Source organism: Drosophila nasuta, chromosome 2L, assembly GCF_023558535.2.
Source record: "Drosophila nasuta strain 15112-1781.00 chromosome 2L, ASM2355853v1, whole genome shotgun sequence".
Taxonomy (NCBI): Eukaryota; Metazoa; Arthropoda; class Insecta; order Diptera; family Drosophilidae; genus Drosophila; species Drosophila nasuta.
The window spans coordinates 5,887,177-5,907,807 of record NC_083455.1 but is presented as its reverse complement, the minus strand read 5'-3'; the positions used below and the strand labels follow the sequence as shown (position 1 = coordinate 5,907,807).

The 20,631-nt window shown below is 38.1% G+C and overlaps 1 protein-coding gene across 5 annotated transcripts in view; it reads left to right on the top strand.

Annotated features, from left to right (window-relative positions):
- The window catches only part of LOC132798665 (laminin subunit alpha-1), an 83,767-nt gene that overhangs the window by 37,525 nt on the left and 25,611 nt on the right, over window positions 1-20,631 (top strand). The window contains exon 1 of one of the 5 annotated variants that reach the window (XM_060810608.1): window positions 13,439-14,361. The exons of 3 other annotated variants lie outside the window; for them this stretch is intronic. The gene's annotated coding sequence lies outside the window, so the exon portion shown is untranslated. Of the gene's footprint in view, window positions 1-13,438; window positions 14,362-20,631 lie in introns of those variants that run through there. One more of the 5 variants, XM_060810610.1, reaches the window with a different exon arrangement.

Here is a 20,631-nt window from a genome sequence, read left to right as displayed (position 1 = left end):
ACTTAGACACGTTAAGGCTTTTCATTTAATTATTTTGTTACTTTAATTCAATTCCTTTCTCTTTTAACCGCAGTTGTATTTTTTAACTTTTATCGCAAATCAATTTGCGACTTTGTTTTTGTAAGAAATAGCCGCCAACGCAGTTGTTTGAAATAAGTTCATTTTATGCCGCAGTTTGGTGAAAACCACAGTTGCAATTAATTTCAAGGTATTTAACACAAATATTTGAAATTGTTGCACTAATCAGTTTGGCCGAAAACGTAAATCGGCATCGGAGCAAAGTCAAATGGAAGGCAGTGACAATTTTCGCATATCGATATGTGGTTTTTTTCGTTTGTTTGTTGGTTTTTATATTTCTCCTTGCTGGTGGTTTGATTTCGGTTTCTACGGGGTCGGTCTGTCTCTCTCTCTCCCTCGATTCCGAGAGACTGGGCATACCAATGTCCATAAAAAATGTCAACCGCAGCAACAACAGCAACAATAACAACACCAAGACCAGCAACGGCAAGAAAATATGTACCGCTTGACTTGGATTGCCAAAGTGGTTTTGTCCCAGTGGCTGTTGGTTCGCCGGGGCCTAAAACTGGACACCATCTCGCTTGGCTCCATGCTGTCTGAGACTTTGCTGTGGTTGTGCCTCTCGTTGTTGTTGGTGTTGTTGCTCTGTTGTGGCTGTTGCTGCTGCTGCTGTGGCATGTCTTGGGTGAGCGGCAAATGGAACTGATTACAAAATATGACCAGCGGCTAAATGTATTCGCCGTTTGCTGCTTAATTTCTCAGATAGCAAAGCCTTTAGACCTCTACAACTCTATATTTTTGTTCGTAATTTTTATGCGTGGGTTATAAATTTTGGCCTCTCTGTGTACACCACAAAACGCACGTGCTACTGTTTCTGTTGGTGTTGCTGCTGCTGTTGCTCTTGCTGTGGTTGTCGCCGTCGATGTTTTTGTCGTTGTCGTTGTCCACACTAATGACTAACCAACTGCCAAATTGGTAATGCAAATGAGCTCCTTAAGTGCCTGGCCCAGTTTCCAACTACATTACAGTTTCTTGGAAAAACAACTCTAAATTGTTTTCAAGTTTGCCTAATCTCGACATGGGAACAAAATGTTAATATACTTGTAACACTAGACCCAAAAAAAAACCAATAAAAATAATAATTTAATGAGCACAGAACGCCATGATATCAGATTTTCAAATTTGTAAGAATTATTAACTAGCTAAAATTTGTTTTTAAAGTTCATCTAATTGGCTTTAAACTATTCCTGAGTGGGAAAAGTTTGCCTCAAAATTGATGCACACATGTGAAACACACTTTGAGATGCTTCAGTTGCTAACTAGGCCAAAACAATTACAAAATTACAGGTAACAAGCACAAAAAAAGCAAATAGTAAAATGTGTGCAACAAGTATCTTTTTCACAATTGCCAAAGACAAGACTGAAAATAGTTTATACAAAGAGTCAGAGTTTGGGATAGCATGTGCTCGACTGACTGATACTCTAGAGGATGAATGATGAACTAAAGTCATTTGAAATATTATAGAATTAAGGAGATAAAATTAATTAAAAGTAGTTAAAGGCATTTAATGTTTACGTATTTCTACCCCATTCGACTCAAAGTACAGGGTATATTGAAAGCAACTTAATACATTGACTTGATACTTGGAGTCAGAGTCGCAATGTCGCAGCAAGGTAATCAAGAAGCGTCTAAATGGACAAAATGGAGCAACAACAACCACAACAAGCGACTCTGAAAAGTGGTTGTGTTTGTTGTTTGGCCTGTCAACGCATCTGGCTGTGAAATGATGACTGGAAATGGAGCAAGAGGATCCTCACCTCACGTGGCAATAAATTTCAAATCATTTTCAAGCGAGCTGCACACTAACTAACAAATGTGCGATCACTGCCGATCACACACTAACGGTAAATGCAATGCCAGTTGAGAATCAGTTAATGCGATGGCCAAAGAAAGGTAAATTTGAGTCCGTCTGGCCGTCTGTCGAGTGTAAATGCAAAGCACTTGACACTAATGAATGTGGCTAACAAAATGTAATTGTCAAAAGATGACAATTTGCTCACAATTTGAGTCAAATTTATTGCCTGTTATTAAAGCGGATGCTGCGCTGCGGCTGGCAGAGGCAATCAATTGCTTTCAAACTGTACCCCCGTTGGTCAAATGATCTCACACTCCAGCTAGGCGCTGGAGTGGAGGCACAGGCCTTTTGGCATTTTGACTATCTAATTTATGGCCAGTCTTTAACCACAGTAGCTTCTCCTCCTCGCTCGCTGCCTGTATGCATCTCTATCTGCCACCTGGTTGCCATGTTTCTCCTATCGCCAAAATGCCACACGACTGTCCACACAGCCACACAAACACAACACACAACACGGCCATGAAAACACGTCTCCAATTTCCACTCGATCGTGGTGTGATTTTAATTGGTCCAACAAATATTCTTCAGGCGCACATGCATCGCCATTTCGAGTGCCAATCGATGTATATTCACTGAGCTCTTTTCGGTTTTATGGCAATCGAATAGCAAAAAAATAGGTTGACTACAGTTCGGAGACAAAGCAGAGGGATTTGAAGTTACCAAAACAATGTCATTGTTTTAGAATTATATTTTAGCAACATCATAATACTTAACTTTTCATTTTTATCTAATTCGCTCGTAAGAAATCATTATTGTAATGCCTAATTTAAGTGCCTCTGACACTTGATAATCCCGCTTCAATAGCGCATTTCAATATTTAATCAGCACTCAAACGATGCGTTGCTTACAAAACACTTGAAGAGCAATATAAATAATCTTGAAATGCCACCCAAAATAACAAAACTAATCAATGAAAATATTTTTGAGGAAATGGAAATTAATTAGAAAATATCAAAAATCAAAACTTGCCCGAAGCCCAAAAGCGAAAACAACACCAAAGCAATAAAAAGACAAGGCACAAAGTAATTAATAAATTATTTCCAGTCAATAAACTGTGTGTAGGGGTCCCAGTTGCAACATGTTCTCTTGTGTGGGTCTAACGTAGGCGCCCCGCGGATGCGCTAGCGCCGCACCACCGCACCGCACCACAGCACACCGCATCTACGGACAATCGCCATGCCGCTGCTGCTGTTCCATGTCAGTTCATTAGGGTCAAATGGCTGTCGGCGACTGTGGCAACTGTGGCAACTGTAGCGACTGCCGCCGCGTCTGTGGACTGTGGGTTGAAAGAGCTCTGAGCTTTGATTTTGTTCACATTTTCCATGCATTTAGCGGTTCGTAAAAATTAGCTAGACATAAAATAAGCTAGTCGAGAATCTCGTGAAAAAGCATAAATTGAATTGCAGTTCATTCATGAGCGCATTTTCAAATTCTTTTCATTCAATATTTGTTCTCTTTTTTCTTGTCGACATATATTATTATTTATGGCAAAGCTTCTTCGGCAGTTTTTCCTCAGACCATTTTACGAGCTATCCGAGCAGCATTCATGAACTGACAGTGAAATTTTTATACGAAATCTAATAGACTTGTGCTCTTGGTTTGGGAATATTGAATGAGTCGAGTGGCAGGTGTGAGTTTTACATTGTCTAAAAAATAAATAGGTTCTATATACTGAATTTTAGCTCATCGTAAAACTGTTGGCAGTCAGTTGTGGGAATGTTCTTTTTATACGCACGAAATATTGTAAGTTGTGAGAATCTTGAAGTTGGAGGAAATACGCCTTGAAATTGACCCATTGTAAAACTAGATATTTGTAAATATTGAATGAATAATATTTTAGTTTTGTTAAAATTGTTTTTTAAAAAAGTATATTTTATATAAAAAGCTGAAATTGTCTTTAGTTTTATATCCGCTACCCATAGTGTAAAAGGGTATTGTAACTATATGGGGTATTTTAAACGTACTATATTAATATGCCAAATATAGCTTTCGGTATATTTGAGTATTTTTGCGATATGTTAATTAGGTATATTCTTATTCAAAAAGGGTAGAGGGAATCTCATAGCGAAGCACACTCAACTTTCTTACTTGATAATTATTAGTGTAATTGTTATTTTCTAGATACATTTTGGAAGCATTTCCAAAGTACAATAATTCTTAACTTTTTTTTTTAAATTGATTGGGGAAACTGTGCATTTGATTTCTAAAGCTCTGTCATTTGTTTAATGTATTCATAACATTCTCCAACTCATTTTGATTCTGTGCTCCTCAATTCTTGTCTCTACCTCTTTCACTCAACTGTCTGTCTTTCTCCTCGACACAGTCACATGTGATGCTTGCTGAAATGAAAACTCGTTAGGCTTTTGTTCACCCCAAAAACATACTGGGCAAAACAATTTTCGAGTCGCTTTTCCAGCAGCAACTCGCTGATTGATTACAAAACGTGCGCCAAACATTTTCACGGCAGCAACATGCAACAAGCGTAGCAAGCAACAGCAAACAGCTTCCACAACAAAGTTGCAATTGTTTTTCGCGCATAGATTTTTCCATTTCCACAATGGCATTTTCTTCATTTGCGCCTAACAATGGCAACACTTTGTCACGATTTTGCGCAGCGCTGTAGCAGCAAACAAACCAAACCACAAGCGGAGCCAACTAACAAGACACAGGCAACATGTTGCCAGCGTTTGCCAGTTGCTGCTGTCTGCTACCATTTAATGTTGCCGTTGCTGCCGTGTTGAATTATCACCGCGCATGTGTGACTAACCTCCCGAGGCGGTGCACAACAAAAAGATAACGAAACGTTCGTCGTTGTTGCCTCCGACGGTCGCTCGAATTTGGCTGCTGCCTGCTTCTCTAATATTCATACTCGTCGTTCATCCTCCTCTCTCTCTCTCTCTCTCGCTTGTCTTGGCCGGGGCCCAACCTGCTAATGTTTTTCCTCAAGCCTGCGCTTCAGTCATAATTTTTGCTGCCAGACGACACAGAGATTCACTCCTTATTTATGGGAGCAGCGTCTAGTGGGCATCCCAGTTTTGATGCCACAGCTACTGTGGGGCCATTGGCGAACAAGCGTCCAAGGGACCAACCGACGACCATGCAACCAACCAACTTGCGGCACGTTAATGATCTTGTTACTCTCGAAGCATCGGTCGCGGGCCCTTTTGCATGTGGCAAACCGACAACATGGACAAATGGACGACGAAACCCAAGCATAAAGTTAGACTAACGAGCAAAGCCCCTTTTCGCGTTAATTTACACGTGATTTCATTGTGCGATGTGTGATGATGTGGTGTGATGATGAATCACCCAATCATTCACAGTTAGAATGGGTTATGAAATCGAAACATGGAGTACTTTCAAAAGTAGATCAGATGCAGCAATATAAAGTAACATGTATGAATAATGACATCCAAATTTTAAATTTGATTATATCCTAAATACTTGTGAATACATTTTTAATTTAATTTAGAAGTATTCTGTTAAATATTCTCTATATTCAAAAGATAATATGAAATCAAAATATGTAATAGCAATAAAAACTTAACTTCTATTATAATAGAAAATATATTTCAAATTTTCAGACTTAAGATTATATTTGGTATAGCATATTATCAGCCAAAGAAACTAAGACTCCATGGCTCCATTGCAGTATACTGAAAAAAAGATCAAGTTTTACAATCAAGAACATTAATCTTAAAAATTGTGTTCTTAAAGTAAAACCACTTTAAGAACAATTCTTAATTCAATAGGCCTATATCAGATTTTGGCACACAAAAGTAATTCTTAAATAACTTTGTCAACTTTTATAAAACCGCAACCAAATTTTCAGGAATCATAAATACTTATTTTTTTTTAATTGGTATCAGTCAGAAATAAAATTTAGCTTAAACTGAGGAACATTATATTTTACAGTTTTTTTAATTTATAGTAAGAAAAATAAATCAAATTAGTAAGAATTTTTTTTTCAAAAATTAATTTTATAAATTAAGTTTATTAACAATATATTAATTAATATACATTCTGTATATAAACAAAAATTCCAAAGTTTATTCATATTTACATTGCTCTATTAAATGACTACACTATATGAGTGCTCTAAATTCATAAATCGTAAATCGCCTTTTGCTGCACATGATATTCTGAGAGTGCTAATCTCTAATTAGTTCATATACTCCTCTGTATATCACAGTTTTTCTTTGCAATCACATAATGTGTCTAGGCATTTGCATCTCCCGCTGCTGTAGTACATCATCCACATCTGCAACGTGTTGCGGCCGTGTTTCGTGTTGTGCCCGATTAGCACTTCCCATGCACTTCATACTCTATATAAATTTGTTTAGACTGCTGCACTTCCGTTTGGGGGGCCTTGCATTTTGCCAGCTGCTAAAGTCATCTGTCTTTGCTGAGGTCCACGACAAAACAGCATGAGAGAGAACCCCAACCCGAACTCTGTCTCTGTCTCTTCCAGCCAACAACAACAGACACGAAACGTCATCAACTTGACATTTAAATTGTACTCTTGATAAAGTTGCCAACATTTTTTATGGCACTACAAGAAAAGAGAGATGGATAGGGAGAGGGGAGGGAGAGAGATGGGAGGAGAGACCAACAGTTGGTCACATTGTTGCAACGTTGCACAATGCAACAAACACACTCACTCAGATCTCTCTTGGCCAGCTGTCATATTCTCCAAGAGCTGTGTGGTCTCTGAAAATAATTCACATAAAGTAATTTATGTCAACTGAGGTGACACTTTTGTTGTGCTTTCACACGAACACGAATCATGCGACGACATTTATGTTTTCCACTGTCGCAGCTAATGAAAGCTCACACATACTTCTCCACCACATACATACGTATGTAGTTGCTGTTAGGGGCATGCAAAATTCTGCTAACCGTTATAATTAGCTGCTTTATTAGAATGTGCATGGATCATAAAACTTTTGACTCACCATTCGAAAGAGTCGAGAGAGTTGCACCCCCAACTCGTTTTCCGTTTTCTAGGCTAGTTCAGAGCTTCGATTTTACGGTTATTAGAAGCTTTCAACATTAAAAAATCGTAAAAACAAGAGTAGAGAAAACAAAAATTTGAAGTAGTTGGTTTAGCACACACGAATGATGGTTTGGCGGTGCCATTAGTTTTATGGCTCAGAATGTGACCGCAAAACATGTCAAATGCATTTAGATAGTAATGCGTTCAGCTGCTCCAGGGCACAAGCATATGGAATATCTGCATCTGACACACTGTGTGTACAAATACTGCATATGAATGTGGGCGTTACCTGATGCACTTTCTAATGGTCATGGAACGCCCCTCGCTTCATCAATCTCATGCATTTCTCTCTTTCTCTCTGCGGCTTGCACACGCAATGCATTTAATCAAAAGTGCAGTGTGTGGAGAGCGACCATCCTACGAGTGAATCCATTCACATTGCGTGTATTGACACTCGACAACGTAAATCACAAGTGCAATTAACAACTCCTCCAACTCGAAACCTCATCAGGCAATCCATTTGGCCAATACTCCAACAGCCAGAGTAACATCTACCAATAGTCGAGTCGTGCCAGCGGAAATTGTTGTTTGCCCAATAAAAGTAAATTGCAATTAAATAAAATTGCTAATTTCAATGATGACAGTCGCCATAAATTTGTTGCGAAAAACCGGCAAGTTCATAACAAACGCAACTTTTCCTTGCTTAACGTTTAACTGGAGGTGGGAAACTCTAACTGAAGATGTTGCTTTTTTTATATTTCGTGTATTGCCTTAATTTCAGTTGATTTGTCATGCTTTATGGATTAGATACATATGCACTATACGATAAAGAATTTTAGAGTGATGTTCTTGTATATTCTAACCTTCAATGGCCTATTTGGAAAGTCTTATATGGGAAAATTTAGCAAAGAAACATTCAAGCATGTAAATATATCTAATCGCATCCAATTATTAAATTTATTTATTAATGCCCATTTTGAAATATTTAGAAATCTAGACTCCAAACTTACATCAAAAATATAATTTAATTTTGTATTTGTTATCAAGGAGGGTTAAAGCTAGTTTAAAGGCAATTGAAATACGAAATAATTAAATAATTTAAAGCAGATTATTGTAAAATTAAAGGAAATTATAACCTTTTTATTTCGATGTCACAACGCATATACTACAAAGTACTTAATAAATTATAAGGGAAATATAGTACATTGATTTCATTATTTATTAATGCAAAGCTGAGGTATTTAAAATATTTAGAATTAAGACTACATTTGATTTAAAAATAAAATTTAAATTGATCATGATTATCAAAAACGATTCTATCACTGAAAGTTGTTTTCCTAAATATGATAATCTACAGCAAATCGAAATAATAGAATCATATAAGATCAAGAGAAACATTTTAAGTAAAAAAATTAATTCGTGTGTGAACGAAGTTGAAGTTATTTCGACAGGAAATCCGTATTTAATAAATTAAATATCAAATCAAAGCATCCTTAGATCTCTCCCGTTAATAGTTAACCTATCCCAAACCTCTTGTCTAAGCATTTCTATGTTGTACTTTCTGTAGCTGCAACTGTTGTTGTTGCCGAGGCAACTTTCGCCCATAGCAACATGTTCTCAAAGTAAGGCAAGCACACAAAGCTTTTGCCGACGAGTTCAACATAAACAACAGCAAGCCGAAAAAATCAATTAAAATCAAGACGACAGCTGCCCCAGCAAAAGAGGCAGCTGCAAGAGAGGGGGAGGGATGCGGATAGAGGGGGATTGGGGCAGCAAAAAACATTTAAGGTAACGCTCAAGTGTAATGCATTTACACTTGGCACGCAAAGGAAGTTGCAACTTGCAACTGCTGCTAATGTTGCAAGCTACACACTCGCAAAAATGTTGCCAACACTTTCGGTCGCTGCCGTTGGCGTTGTGTTTTTGTTGTTGGTATTGTTGCTGTGTTGTTGCACGGGTAGAAAACAGATCAAAAGGTCGAAGATTGTGCTAACCCGAGGACGCCCACTTTTTCGCACGCTTTTCTTGTTGCGCTGCCCCGCGCCGGATACGCGCAGTTTTCGCGGATACATGTACATAGATAAGCACTAAAGCTAGTGAGGAGCATAATCTATAATAATGCCCATGGTGGAAGGAGAGGTCTTGCCATCCCATGCCATGCAGCTGCTGCCCAGCTCAAAGTTAAAAATTGAAAAAAGTGGCAACGACAGCGCCTTTGGTGAAATTCTTTCATCAATAGATGCTAAGATCAAACCAAGGGGAAAGTTCCTGCCAAACTAGAGGGGAACTAGAATAGAGTTACCTGCAGGAACCCAGAGTTAATTAATAAAGATTTTCGTTCCCCATATTCTCTTAGTATTTGTAATAAGAATTTCGGAGGAACAAACAGTATTTAATTCATAAACATATGCTATCTAAAATGAAAAATAGCGCTACTTTGGAAAATTCTTTTGCTAAAAAAATGTCTCTTAATAAAACAAACCAATTTATTTAAGGCACAACAAAATTAGTTTTGAAATATTTATATTTGAAATTAAATAAAAATAAAATTTTATGCTATTCTGAATTTCGAAACTCTTCATTAATTTAATTTTCGCCATTCATCAGCTTTGGGTGAGTCGACAACCCTGCGACACATGCGTAAAGCGAACATCGCGGCATTGCTCAGACCAAACAACCAATAAATAGTATCAATCACAAATGATCGCAAACGAGGCAGTCGACTGCACCCAGAGGGTCTCGAACAGAAAAAGAGACTGGCCAAACTTGCAGCTGTCCCAAAAGATCCTCCACTTGCAGATCCCAGACTTCTCTCTGTGTGGATCGCTTAGGCACAACAAATAATGATTCATGCGAGAAAAGTAGCGGCAAGAACAGGTTCTACTTAAAACGTGACTGTTAGTAGTCATAGTAGTTGTAATATTAGTCGTAGTAGGTTTGTAAGGTTTCAACAAAAAGAGAGAGAGAGAGAGAGAGAGAAAGAGCCGAAGCCGGTATTTTGGCTTTCAAAGATCCTTTCGGCACATGTTCAGCCAACTCTCTTGAGGGGCCATGCATTATGGTTCAATAGGTCAACGATGCGTTGAATGACGACGACGACGACGACAACGAGGCAGACGACGAAGCCTCGAGAGATGCCATAAGAAGAGATCATTGCATGAAAAATTACAGTAAGACACGTCAATCGCTGAACTGATCTTCGCAACGAGCCATGTAATGGGCCAACGCTCCGTAAATAATGCTTCGACCCAGACTTAAAAGCGTTTCGCATACTCGCATGAGGCCGAAGCCAAACTAACGATTGCGATCGCTACAAATCAGAAATGAAAAAAGAATATACGAAAAACTTGCTTAAATGCGACTCGTGCGCTCTTCTCTGAGAAATGCGCAGACCACCAGAGACAGCTGCGAGTTCTCCTGGACCATACCAAGGAATAGAGGGAGGAGGGCAGGCAGTCAGTTGGTTACTGTGGCCTGTTCGCAGTTTGTCAAAAAGATGTTGGCGTTTTGATAATTTGCAGCAGAACAACACAGCTCTGAAAATCTCTGTGTAGGATTTCCTGTTTCTAGACAAAGTTTTTCCAAAGCTTCTTCATATGTTTTTTCCCTGCACTTTTTTTTGCGGCCGCAACAAATCTGTAGCTGATTTAAATCTTTGCATTTACTTATTGTTAGTTTCCAGTTAGAGGCTTATAAGATTGTTGTGTGTATGTGTGTGTGACAGTCTTTTATTTTTATTTTTGGTATTTCGTGGGCTTGACTTTGACAACTAACGTTGAAGACGATGGCAGGTGGGGAGTATTCTGCAGCCAAGAGAGTAGTAAAGATAAAGCGACGTAAAATCACTTAAATGCAGACAACTGATGGAAAACATTATATTCGGATTAATATATGGATAGTATTATATTCTAGAAGGATAAGTCAGCTTTGCCGTCAAACTAGCCAAACTTATAAAACTTTCTATACAATATATGTAATAATAGAAGCAAAATATATTCAAAATACCATTTCTTATTTTAGCTTTACTTGTTCATAAGATATTTAAAGCAATTAATAAAAATCAAGAATAATATATAATATATTTTTGTATATTAATTTATAGTTTTAAAAATGTGTATAGATAGTTGCTTATAAATAGAAAAAACAATAGAATTTAATTTAATATCTTACATATCAAAGCGGTACAACATTAAATGTAAGTCTGATATCTATAAACTTAAGAAATAATTGAACTTTATCTTTATTAAAAGCCATTTACATTTACAATACATAAGATCAATATAATGTGATATGAACTGAAAACCTACAGTAATCCAATATAAACTTTACTCGCATTTAAGAAAGAGACGATCCCCATTTAATGAATATGAAAACTTAATCATTTCACCAACGAATATTAAAAGTTGTTTGAGAACTTGCGTCTAGAAATATAATTTATATTAAAATTTATAATGTATTCAAAATTTATAGCAACTAAATCAAATTGGAATACGCTGAAGCCCAACTCTTTATGCATTGAGTTGTATTTGACTATCTACTGTGCTGCAATAGTCAGCACTTGACCTTGTTTTCTATACAATGCACCCTCGTAATTTCATAAGACGGCAAGCTTTTATCCCCACTGTCATATTTATAGACTTTACTCATGTTTTTAATTGTTTAAATTGATAAGATTCGAGATTTTCAAAAGTTGTTGATCTCATTGCGAGTTGCTGCCTATTTCTAGCTGTTTCTGACTGCACTTTCGGGGCGTGAAGCAATGTGGAGGCCAGTATAGATCCCAGACAAGACCAGATTTGGATTGAGTCGACTTTTCAGTACGCCCAGCTAATGCCGTTACGCCTTTGTGCGTGGGGTCTCTTGTCCCATGTCTTGTGCCCCTGTTGGCGTCTCATTTAGCATACGTAATTTCTATAGAGCCCTAATTAAGTTTTTTTTTTTTTCAATGAATTCAATGGAAAAGAAAAGCAAAATCTACTCTTGGGATTATTATTATGCGTCGTTCGTCGATTATACGCCATAATTTCGAGAGCGTTTTGTTGTTTTTGACATTTTTATCGCTCACTTAGCTCCCAAAAACAACGAAACAAATTACAAAAAAGAAAAAGGTTACGAAAAACTCGTTGCAAGCAGCAAAATTGTCATCAAAATGCGACACACGCATCGAAGACCATTTGCTTTATTGGAAAAAGTAGCAGCACAAAAAAAATGATTTTCCCGCAGAATGCGGACACACGCAGTGGACAGTGGACAAGAAACTGAGTAAGAGGAGCTTCAGGAGGAAGATGAGGAGCAGCCAAACCGGCTGCATTTCAGGCTTGGCAATTAAAATATTGACAGTTTTTCCATAGCGATGAATAATAAGTTTTTCTTTATTTAAAAGATTTTCACACACAAACACACTTAAAGTGGACTCCTGCTGTTGTTGTTCTCGATCATGTTGATGTTGCTGCCGTTGTTGGTTGTGTTTCTTCGTTTGTTTGTTTGTTTGTTTTTGGCGCGAAAGGTTAAGGCGACATGTTCATGTGACAATGTCATAGAACTGCCGGCAGTCGGATCGGTCTCCGTCCGTCGACGCTGAAGCGCATAAATAACTGCGTTTGTGACATGGAATGCCTGTTGTCGCCAGTGGACAGTGGCTAGTGGCCAGTGGCAGTGTTGGTGCCACACCAGACCAGGCTAAAGCCAGGTTGGCCAGGTTGAGGCCTAGTCAAAGGCATATGGCCTAGACGGCTCTCACTGCCCGCCTGTCTGGGCTACTGGCCATGTCTGGCTCGGATTGTCTTTAACTCGGGTCTGCCTCTGTCTCTGTCTCTGCCACTTCTTCTGCTGCTTCTGTTGCTGCTGGTAGCAAGGTGCGGTGCCCATATGCAGCAGTCAAAGCTATTTGTAGCTCTCATTGTTGCCTCTCTGTTTTGCTGATTATGGAAAATCGTAAGATGTTTTCCTCATTCGTTTCTTTCTCTCAGCTCTTTTTTTACATTGCATCACAACAGATGCGTAGTTTTTAAATGTGATAAAAAAATATATATAAGTGGTATGCTGGATAATACAACGTGTTCCATCTGGGGCATATGCTCTCAAGTGATGAGCGTTGAATCTGCAGCTTTGTGTTGATAAGTTTACTTATTTATGAACAATATTTTCAACTCAAGATTACAGTAGAGACATCAGATTGTCACTTTGAATTATAAGAGGTCTCATCAATAAACAAATTAACAATAATTATTCCATATGGCATTCCTCACAACTCTTATTTTATGATGATATAATTTTGTGAAATCTTTTAAATACCCATAAATTGCGCTAAGATTCAATTTCGAACTTGGCTTTCAAGCTGTGTTGCCAACGCACTTGTCGCTAGCAACATTTGTGTGATAGGCTTGGCAACATCAACCAGCCGCTGGCAACATGCTCGCAACATGTTCGAAGCAAACATTGGCTTTTCGGTCATCGGTTTCTGATTGGGACAATCGCGATCAGTTGCAACGAGACGTCGCGCGCGTTTGGATCAAATGAAAATCGTTCGGCTGTCGTTGGAGTCTTTCTCGTGTTGCGTTTACCTCTCTGTGTCTACGTGTGTGTGTGTGTGAGTGTGTTGTTAGCGTTTATGTGAAAATTTTGTTTATGCTGAAAGCAAAAAAAAAATATCCAAAACAAAAGAAATAACAGCAAATCATCTTTTCCCGTGTCGGCAATTCCGCGGAAATGGCAGAAACAAAATTTGTATCAGCAGTTAATATGTTTATTCTGTTAATTCTGGCCAATCTCAGTTCCCATTGATTTCCTCCCGACGCGCGGCGACACGTACGAAAACAAATAAAAACTACAGACAAAAAAAAGCTTTTCATTTGCCATGGAGATTGAAGCGATTCGATTGATTGCTTGATTGATCCATTTTTGCACTTGATTTGCGACGCACGCGCCGCGTTCGCAACGTGACTGGCGCTCCATCACCATCAGCATCAGCAACTCCGTCTTCGTCTCCGTCTCTGTCTCCATCTCGATTCCCAGGTGCAACTCCATTCCAGTTGGAGTACCGCTGTGAGTTGGAAGAAGCTGCTCCTGCTTCCTCGTCTCGTGCCGCGTCGGGGGCAATTATGTTGATTTGTGTACCGTGCGACTTCATCGATCGATCGTTTGACGGAACCGAAACCAAACCGAACCGATCGTCAACGTTGATAACGAAAAATTTGCAATGCAAAGAAAGAAAATTGATTTGATGATCGCGTCTCCCGCTGCTCTTCTCCATTGATCGCTCAACGTGCCACGCCCACAATTTGATTATAGAATGCATGGTCAAGGTGTTCATTAGCTGGGCGTGCATTGCTTGCATTTTACACGAAATTATTACTTGGCCAATTTTGATTTATTTTTGTTGTGTTTTTTTTTCGGTAATATCTGTGAAAATATCCAAATATTTTGCCAAAGGTGCGAAGAATTCGTTCGATTGATAGTTGCAGCGTGAATAATAATCAATATGAAACAAAATATACATAATTAATTCTTTGACTAATGAATAAGCCAATTAAAACGCTAATGAAACATTTGTCTTGCGACTGGATTACACAAGTTCCCACGTCTTTCTTTCTGCTTATTCTCTTCACAATTTATTAAATTTCATCAAAAAATTTGATTGAAGCTTTTTCGTTGGAAACACACAACAACAAAAAAACGAAATGTGCTTGCCAATTCTAGTTATAAATCAATTTCAATTTCGCTTTCTCGTATTCAAATAACCCTGGGCATATCAGATTTACATAAGTCATAATCTGATCATTGATCATCGCAGATGGGGGGTAGGCGGAGGGCGCTCTAAGAAAACCTCCTACTTGTATAATGAAAAGCTGCTTAATTAAAAGTACCAAATCAGTGCCGAAATCATCGGCTACTAATAGCCACAGAGATTACACAATGTGAAAAGCCCATAACTCATTAGTGGAACGCCCTAGAGCTCTACTTAGTGGCTGATTGTCTACAGAGTTGTTGAAATGCGCTGCAAGTGATGATTGCCTCGGACATCCATGGTGATTAATGGGCGAGACTGCACAGATTTATGGATGAGCAGGCTCTTCTGCATCTGCTCAGACTCAGTGGGTAACTAGTTTCTTGTTCTAGGAATGCTAATAGAGCTGCAACTGGCACTTAACTTGGCCTGCAATCAAGTTGACTTCATGGAATATAAAAGGGAACTATATGGTACACAGTAGTCTGCCTTTGTCTCTGGCTCTGACAATTCGCTGCTCCCTATTTGTCCAAGCGACAGATAAAACTTACTACTACGACTAGATGATTTTCCCATTATGCGAGAGATGACAAATGCATATCTAGAAAATGTTCATATTTGTTAACTGATAAGCTTGGAATTCTGCTACGAGTGTGTGCCTATTGTTTTGTGACTTTTGTAAATAAAGGTGCCAACATTTCTGGCGTTCTAACAAATTTGAAGTTTATAACTCAACTCAGCTCACCTCAATTTTTTATAGTTTGACGCGTGTTGCCAAAAATATGAGTCAAAAAATCAAAAGGCGGTAATCCAATTAAATGTCTCAGCCGACAGACCGGTTGACCCAATTAGCTGCGCTCCTTGTCGATCGTCATTGATTGTACGAGTAGCAAACAGCAATGGAAACAGCAACGGCAACAAAACAGCATCTTGAACTTGAAAGCGGCGCCTCTCCATTGTTCTTTGGCAGATCCCTAAACCGGCACAGCATCCCGCTCTTTGAGGAGCGTGCTACAGCAACAAAAACAAGTTCTAACTATGCGCAGTTAACTCCCTAAATAAAAAACAAAAACGAAACGATCGCATCGACTTGATCTAACGGCCGCCCTGCTCTCTGTCTGTGATCTCTCCCTCTTCTCGATCTCGATCCACTTCGCTCAGCTCCTTCGCATTGCTCTGCGTTTCAAATTGTAGATCAAAGATCAAGCTAAAAAAAAATTCTTAAATTGGCATACCAAAGCCACAAGCCCCAAAGCCAAACTTCACCCTGCAGGCACAACGAAACTTGGTTACCCTATGATTTCGCTTCTCCTTGATCACTGCGAATTGAGCATGATTCTTTGTACTTTTTCCTTATAACACACAAGCTTGTGACTTCAACTCGATGTTATCAAAAAACCGATTGGCTTGATCATAAATTAAATGAAACCAGATCAAAACAGAAAAACCCATATTTCTTACTTAACTGTAAATGTATGGAATAACCAATTCATATGTGTTTTTGTTCTAATTTAACGATCGCTTCTGAGTACATAAGCCCCAATCGTTATTGAAGACATTTTGCAAAATTACATGCACATAAATCTAAATTGTGCCACACATGGTATTCGTTATTGAGATCGCAGGCGATCGATAGAGAACCATTATAATCCCAATTTAATTGCTTCCTCAATTAACGGCGCCTAGTCAAAGTACTTTCCTGTCACTCAAATCGCTGGACGGATCAGAGATTGAAAGTCTGCCAGCTGCAGCTCGAATGCAATTCGATTCGAATCGATTTGAATCGAGACAAGTGCATTTTAGCCAAATGATTGAATGTGAGTGCAAGAGATTCATATGCATATGAGTGCTACTTTCTACGTTGTGAATGTTATTGGGGTAACCCTTTCCCAAGCACCAAACACCAAGCTCCATCGTCGACGACACACACGATTAATCACATGACACAGTCGGCAGCCACGATCTGTGATCGTTATCGAAAAGCCAGGCATAAACTGACACAAAGTCAAAGTTAAACAAAATAAACAATGCAACTTTGCTTGAACTCTAGACTAGACGACGAACCAAACTCTTCCTCCCTCTGCCTCTCTTTTTCTCTTCCAAGATCATGCTGTGTGCGATCTTGACAATCAAGATCAATATCATGCCATTACAATATTTGTACAAGCTCTTTTGCCTTTACCATCAAGTCAGTCTCCAAGCCACAGACTGACTTTCCAACCACATCCACATTAAAAGCCAAGATGCCTACGGGCTATAAAGGAAACTACAAAACGCTACATAATCAAGTTATGTTTTTGGTAACGAAATTTGAATACTCTTTGTCAACAAAGTTCGAGTGAAGAGAAACAAAATAACAGAATATATCTTTCCATTGCCAGCACTTCATATTCCCATGTTGCATACAATGCGAAGAGATGTGTTTACTAAACCTAGAACAAAGTTCGTTCCAAGCTGTGTCTCATTAGCAAATAACTTGTAGTTAGTGTTATCTTCTGAGTGGGTTTTACAAGCATCATAACACAGTTGTAGTATCCACTCCCAAGTACTACGTGTACTCGTATTACCTAGATTATATGGACAAACAAACGATTGCTGCTATGTGGGGTATGTTAAACAAATTAGCCTGAACCTAGGCCAATGGCTGCCAGTTGGGCTCGGCTGCTTTGCTTTGCTCTGCTCTGCTCTTGTCTTGGGCCGGAAAATGCTATAATTATGCAATTCCTCAAAGGCGCTGACGGTGGTCGTCCCCCTCAACTCTTTTTGCATGTCTTTGTCTGGTCGTCTGTCTGCTATATAATCTGCAAATGGCGCGCGTTTCGGGGCATCGGAAATTATTGACTGGCAGTCATGAGTTTAGGCCTTCAAGTAAATTGCTGTAAATCTTTATTTGTGCAGCTACTTAAAGACTTGCTGGCAACAAAGTTTGCAGTGGGGTGCAGTGGGGTTAACAAGCCGCCAGCGATTAAGTCATTTCTTATATGATCTCATTATTTTTTTCTATTTTTTTCGAATATTTCTCTTCTATGGCATGCGTAGCTATTGCTACTGGGCTTAGGCTTAGTCCGCTCAACCCTCTTCGATGGCATTGCAATTTTTCACAGTCTAAGCCCGAAATTTAATGTCTGCTGCGTTTGGTGGCAAACTCGTTCCATCGACTTGTGGCAGCAGCAGCAGCAGCAACAAACATGCAACTTGTGCCACACTAAGTGCCCGCAACTTTGTTAGTAAAATATTTTTGCTTTTATCTTGACAATGTGTTGTTCCTTGTATATCTTGACTCTTTCCGCATTTGTTCTAATTAAAAGTGACAATTCTACGTAATTAGCTGGCGGATATTTTTAACACTCGACTGACTTTGGTTGGAAGCCCCAAAGCAGCTCCAAAGCAGCATCAAAGGACAAACTTACCAACTTTTTTATCATATCAAATTTCTGCAAGTTATTGATTTGTTTATTTCGCTAATAAGTGTTGACAGTTTTGCTTCTGTTTCTTGTGCAAACATGCGTGGTATATTTTCTGATCTTTTCCAGCAAAGATTGAAAATAAATTTACTGAAGTTTACTTAGAACTCAAACGATTTCTATAGATACCAATGCTTGTAAAAATTTAATGTAACATAAATTTTCAAGTCTTTAATTTTATTAACAAAAAAAAAACCTTTCACTACGCTCCCGCTGTGTCATGCCACATACATATATGTCCTAGTTTATTATATTTATTCCTCACTTCGACAGACAGTTTGAGGAAATTGCTCAATTCAAGTGGAGCCCATCGACAAATACACAAATTTTCAGCTCAACTCAACGCTCCAATTGCCGCGAAAACACAGATAAAATGTGTTGTCTTCATAAAGAAAATTTATGACCACTGAATGTGTTTGTGTATTGGGAAGCTGGTAGCCAATAGCAGGAGTCTAGTACAAATCATTAACATATTTTCCAATTTAAAGACTCGAACAACAAAACGAAATCGAAACGTGCAAACAATTCAATTACAATTATGCAATAAAAGATTGGAAAACCGAAATCAAAATCGAAATCGAAATGAAACCATTCCTATAAAGCGCAACATGTGGCCATGTCCAGTTGAGACTGATCAAACGGATCAGCGGGTGGTTGGCCCGATCGGTCGGTGGTTTTTTTTTTTGTGGTGCCGTCAAACTGCACTGCAAGATATTAAAATACTTTATGACCGGCACTTTGCACTATTCTCCCTCCACTTCTTCTATTTCTATTTTCCTGTATTTCTTTTCTTTATTTGGTAGCCTGATGAAGGCGTTAATAGATTACTTTTTCTCTGTGGTGTAAAGTGAGCGGTGGAAATGTGCGAAATGTTCAACAGTTTTGTAATTGGGTTACACTACTACTACAAAAACAAAGTATAAGGAATACCGAATGTAGTCTGAATGTGTAATGGGGTGTGCCTCAAAGGTGAAACCAAAAATGCTGTCAGCAGGTGAAAGATATTAAGCTTGGCAGACATCTGAATAAGTAATTAGAATCAAAGAGGAATACAACAAATTACTACATAAATTAGGCTAATAGAAAAACAGACAATTTGTCTAGTAATTATAATTCATTTAAGAACTCATTTGTTTCAAGTTCCAATAGCGTTTCACTTCAGCAAACTTAATTTGTTGAACAAACAAATTATGCGTCAAGATTTCAAAATGTATATGCTTTATTTAGTACTACATTATTAATTATTAAAATAAGATTTTACAGATGGAAGTTCTCTAAGGTTCTGGGTAAAGAATTTGAATTATTTTTCTTTTGCTTCTTTAAATATTGAGACATTTTTAATCTTAAAGTAAATGAGAATTTAAATAATGAACAAATGAAAATATAATAAGAAAATCTTAGTTATTGAAATATTGAATATTTTGTTAACCCAATTTTAAATACAAACAGAAATCTGTAAATTCGTATGTACCATATGTTATACTTTCAACTGTTAAGATTCGCGTTAATACCCGTATCATAAATAATTCGCGTCACTTACAAAAAGGGTCCATCACATTGAATGAAGCCCAATTTCAGAATTAATTATTTACGCGCTCAGCTCTGGCATATTTCAGATTTTACATTAATTTGGCACTAAACTGTCAGTCCCAAATGGCCAGTCAGTCAGGTTTATGTGTGATATGTGGTTATGCTTAAAAAGTAAGTGCAAAAGGTAAATGGCCCAGGTAAAGCGTTCCAAAGTTGAGCAACTGGCGAATGTCCAATGTTTCCAGGTTCAACATTTAATTGTAATGTGAGAAATTTAAATTAGGTAGCCGCAAATGCGGCTCAGAAACCTCAAGCGGAAGATGCCTAAAGAAAACAACAGCAGCAAGAGTAACAAAAAACAACAACAATAACAACTACCAACAACGCCAGAATTATGAACAAAAAAATGTTTCATTTGTTTTTGTTGCTGTTAGGTTTGTTAAAAAAAGATCAAATAACATAAAGCCGCCAAATTTCAATGGAAAACAAAAGCTCACTTATTTGAAATTTGTTGCTCGACTCTTAAGGCAACTAATTTTCCACTTGTGAATACAGAGAGCGAATGAAATATAAATATATATAGACAGAGAGAGAGAGAGAAAACCAAACAAAACTCCTCATTTCGCTGATTTGTCAGTTCATGTTTGATTATTTACGATCGTTTGTTCAGCGTTGTATTGTATTTTTTTCCTCTCGATTGCTGAAATATTTGATGTTCATCATAGGCTCGATATAATATTTTTATGGTCCGTACTCGTATAACTAGAGAATACGAAAATCTTTTCGGCATTTTTGTTTTGCAGTTCCACTCGAAATTTATTACATCACGATCATTTTTGTTTGCTTTCGGATTCTCCAGATCTACTTTGTAGTTTATGATCATCTCTTTTCGCTTTTGTCTGGTCGACAGCGAATTTTGTTTGCAGCTGCGTTTCCTGGAAAATAATTTCAGCTAGCATTTGATGACGATAGAACCGCTTT